The sequence below is a fragment of the Mesoplodon mirus genome, assembly GCF_964341445.2.
Source record: "Mesoplodon mirus genome assembly, chromosome: 16".
Taxonomy (NCBI): Eukaryota; Metazoa; Chordata; class Mammalia; order Artiodactyla; family Ziphiidae; genus Mesoplodon; species Mesoplodon mirus.
In genome coordinates this window covers 73,347,998-73,353,270 of record NC_138992.1, presented here as the reverse complement: position 1 = coordinate 73,353,270, position 5,273 = coordinate 73,347,998, and positions in this window count along the sequence as shown.

The window sequence follows — 5,273 nt, the reverse complement described above, 5'->3', positions numbered from 1 at the left end:
CCCAAACTCCTGATTTATCCCTCTCCACCACTTTTCCCCTTTGGCAACCATAAGTTTGTTTTCGAAGTCTGTGAGTCTGTTTCTGGTTTGTAAATAAGTTCATTTGTATCATTTTTTTTTTTAGATTCCACATATAAGGATATTTGAGCAAGACATTTTTAAGGACTAAAAAGATGCAGGGAAGAGCAACAGGAATAACTCTTTGCACAGGCTTCCAGAATAAGGGTGTTTTGCACCTCATCTGCACCACCTGTGAGTGGAGTGATTGCAGCCTCTCAATCTCCCCATGGCTATGGGGCTGCAGGATGTCACCCCACTGGCAGCAATGACTGAGATCGCCAAGTCCCGATGAAGCGTTCTTGGATGACATCACCTGAAAATCCTGCCATCAATAGGTGTTGGTGTTAAACTGGAAGAAATACTTTAAAATATTTTGCAAAGACTAGAAGAATAAAAACACAATTTTGGCCTGGGGGCCAATAAGAACTACCACTTACGATTAATGTAATCAGAGGCATAAACAGTCCTGGCTTTGGTTTCTAAGCTGGACCTTATAGGCAATACATTAGTCATTTAATCAGAAATTATTTTAATTGTCAAGGGATATACAAAGGATGGATATTTTAACTATATTTTTCTTTGGGTGTATATGTAGCCCATCCTCAGGGAATGGAAAGGAGTTAAAAGCACAGGCTGCTATACTGGGTGGGAAGTTTGAATAAAAACAAAATAAGTTGCAGAAACTCAGTGCTCTATGCAGTGGAGTAATCATTTTTGTTGGGGATCTATTTTGTTCCTTCTAAAATCCAAGAAAGTCTATTACATCCCTTCTTAACCTTCAAAGCAGAAAGTTTTCATTAAGAGGCAGAGAGAAAGAAAGAAAGCAGGTGGTAGTTATTTTGCAGAATGTACTTTAAAAGAGTGGGGACACCTCTATGGAGCCACAAATTAACTAGAACTGGAGAAAAGCAGTCAGTGGGGTCAGAGAGAAACCAGGTTCGATCTTCAATATAACTTCTGAGATGTCTCTACCATTAATATAAATCTAAATGGATGTGCCCTTTTATTTTATTTTAATTTTCTACTGGGGTATAATTGACATATAGCGTTATATTCGTTTCAAGGGTACCACATAATGATTCGATATTTGTATATATTGTGACAGGAAGTGTTCGTTTAAACAAGAAAGGACAGAGGAGGGTCCAGATAGAATCAGAAATAGAACACACAACTGGCCAAATGTTCTCCCCATCCCTTCAGTGAGGAGACATTGGAAGTTAACACTGAAACCTCACTGAATACTATTTTTGACTTGTTATATTATTACATACAAATGTATATGTAAATATATATATGTGTGTGTGTATGTGTATACATATATATATATATATATATATATATATATATATATATATATATATAGTTAATGTAAGCTTTACATTCTTTCCATTCTGTGCTTCTCAGAATATACCTCAGGAAGACTTTTTTGTTGCCTGAGTGTGTCACCTGTGACACATATCCTTCAGGCTAATTAGTGACTTATAGTTTGCACTCATGTCTCACATCCACCTCATTCATTCATTCATTTAATAAACATTTACGAAGCTCTCACTATGCCCTAGGTACTGCGCTTGGCAAATGAAAGTTAGTAAGTAAAGCAGAACCTTGCTTTCAGGAAATTCAGCACCTTTGTAGGGAGAATGAAATTAAAACAGACAGGTCTCTGAGCAGCCATCGTCCCTCTCTTGCCCAACTGACTCTAGAAAAAACTTCACCCAACTCATTCACTAGTTCAGACCCCATGAAGATACATGAATCTTCATCAATCCATCTATTATTTGTTGAATGTAGAATGCTGGGCTGGCTTTAAAAACCTGGATAAGTCTAACTACTCAGTATTTACCCCAAAGTGGAATGTCTCATAGTTAATTAAGTGTACAATGAGCATGACTGAGTCAGTTCTTTCTTCAAAGATCCACTGGCTAGCTGGAATGTGATAGGTCTACTTGTAGGACAAAAACAACAACAACAAAATTAGCCTATGGCTATCCAAGATGGTTAATTTGACTTAGTGAGGGAAACTGTGAATAAATGTTAACACCCTGAAGAAGAGTAGTGTTTTGTATCATTAGTCATTATGTGCCAGCCATAGCTTTTAATTATATGACTTGGACTGTAATAAGACAATACATTCAGGACAGCTTGGATTTTGGCTTCAGAAACCTGGCGTAATGAGTGCACATTGTAAATACCCACAATGATATTTTCTTCAATTTTGTTGAAGGCTGAATTACCCTTCAACAAATCAATCAGTCTCTCACATTTGCACATATTGAGCTGAAGCAGAGGAAACAGGAAAAGCTAGCAGCCAGCAGCCCCTCCCTTCGGAACCCTTGAGTGTTCACTTCCTGTCATACGACGGCCAGCCTTTCATGAGAAGGACCATCACTGTCACCGTTCCGTCTGCTCTGAACAGAGGGAAGAGAGGACAGTCATATTCCACACCAGGCTTCTAATTCTGCCAGATCGCTGTGGTCTTTCACAGCATGCGACACGTTATTGGAGGACAGATCTTTCTACGTGCACGACAAGCTATGGATTCGGGCAGCCCCCCGGGGCCACCCGCAGGTACAGCCCGAGTGTCCGCTGCATGTTTCCCCAACGCTGAGGAAGAGTGCGGACTTCTGCTCTGCCAACACCAGGCTCAAACGCGGTGCCTCCACGGTGGGATGTTGAGCAGGTTACCCCCTCTAGGCTTCGGCCCTCTCCTCTGAAGCTGGAGGAGGCTGTAGAGGCAGGTGTAGCATCACACAGGGGCACGTGGGCTCCGCACCAGCCTGGGATCGAAGCCCTCTGCTTCGTGATCATATGGCCACAGGCAGTTACTCTCTTCTTCACTTCACCCGTCCTTAAAATGAAAATTCTTACACCACTTCCACTGAGGGTTCTTGTGGCAATTAAATGGGTTAATGAAGAACTTTTATTATTACTTTTTTTAAAGATTGAGATGAATTAATTTTAAACATTAGAGCAGTGCCTGGCACATAGAAAACACTTAAAGATGGTGGCAGTTATTATTTCATTGTGGTAACTTTAAAAGATGCTTTACATGAACTATTTTATTCTGACCTAGCAGAGATTTTCTGTCCCTTGATGACTGGGTAAATGTATAGTGGCATAACTATCACAACCTTAATGTAAGTATGAACAATTATTTAAACCAAGGCCAAATGTACTCAGTGTTGGGTTTTTTTTCCCCTTCCATTGGTCCAGATTTTAACACAGCAGACAATAACATTCTCAGATGTTTTTGTGACTCTTACATGTGACTGTCGTCTTTTGAGAACACGAGATGTATTGTCAAGGCAACAAAGCACCTGCGATGCGGGGTCAGCTCTTCCTTGTGTTGAAAGGTGAAGTTGACTGTTAAGGTGCTGCTTTATTTATTTATTTTTTTGCTTTTTCATGTTTTGTTTTGTTTTAATAAATTACAATAGATATGCTGGCCTCTGAACTTTCTGCTCAGGTTGGAAAGGAAACATAAGTGGTTACCAAATAGGGATTTTGGTTATATAAACAGCCCTCTGAAGGTTTCATGCCGGGGAAAGCAGCAAAGAAATTGAAGATTTGGAGAGAAAGAAAATGTATATGGTTCTCTTATATGATTTTCTTGTTTTTAAAGATACACCAAATTACAAGGCTCATGGGATATACAGGAGTAAGTTTCTAGCTTATTCCCTTTGTTACTATAGAAGACTTGCAATAGAGACATTCAATATTTTAAATAGCCCAAAATGGATTTCTACATTGTTACTATATAAGGGCTCTTCAAGTTTAACAAGATATATTTTGGCCAGGCCAACAAAGAAACATTTCTCCAAATTTATTGGGCAATATATTCTTACTTGTCCTCTGTATTTTACAGATAATAGAGGCAAAAGCAGATTTTGGAGGGGAAAGAAGGGTTCGTTGAGGGGCAAAATTGTTATTTTGCTGTAATAACGTAAAAAAATTCATCCTTAAATATAATTTCCTTACGTCTTCCTACAATATCTTTGACTGTAGAGATATAAATTCCATTTCCTTTTGTTCTGTTCTCAGAAAAAATTCCCAGCAAATTGTCAATGTTTTTTGCATAATAACCATTGATTTTTCTGATATTAGTGATTCGCTATGGTTGTTTCTCTTCCAGATCCTTTACTTAACAAGAGATATTTTCTGAGAGTCAAGAGTCTTTCCATTTTGTTCCCTTAATTAGCCTTTAGACATTTGTGCTGATTACAGCATGTAAGGAGCTGTGCAGCCAAGGCTGTTGCTCAGTGCTGGGACCTGCCTTCATCACGTTATTCCATGGGAATGTCAGGCTCACCACCCACACATCTCTGCAAGGAACAGTCTTTGTCACTGACCAAATGAGTAACTGATTAGCTGAGCCTCTGAAATGTCTCTTCATCACAAAAATCAACTTGCGTACAAGAAATGTAATATTGATACAATACAAATAAAACACTGATAAAAATGAACATCGATTAACGGGATAGTGGGAAAAGCACAGATATTAGAATTAAGTAGAAAAAGTACATATCATGCTTTCTTTGCAGGTTATTTGATTTCCTAATCCTGCTTTCTTATTTGTAAAATAAGACAATGATACCCCACTGAAACATTTTGAAAATTAAGCGACTTAAGGTATGTGAAGTGCCTCATTCCCTTCACATTAACATAAGAACTCAAAAAAACAGTATGCCTATTTCCCGGCTGACTGGTTCATCTGTCCCCAACAGGCCCCTTCACAGAAGCCATCCTGAGACTAGCTCACCCTAGATTGAGTCTGAGATCCACCATCAGTAGCACCAGAGCAGAGTTGCATTCACCATGATTCAAAAACCAAGAAGTGACCTATAACAAAGGACAGATGACAAGTACATCCTGAACTATATTTAAAGTAAGCATAGGCACCAGAGAAAAGGGTTTAGCAATCCAACTGATCACTCTGATCGAACTTAAGTTTATGTTTCAAACATTACTTACATTTAAGTCATTCTAAATTGGTAGCATGTAAACCAGAGATCTCCAAACAAGGAGAAAGAGAGCTTGAGTCTATGTTATGTGGCCACTGAATATGATGGGGTAACACTTTACCATCCACATATTTATCGTATTTCAAACCACTGTCAAAACAAACTCTGAGAACTAAGAGATTCCCACAACTGCACATAAAAAGCCATAACATTACACCAGCAATAACTAATTAGTAAATATAATAAAAATAA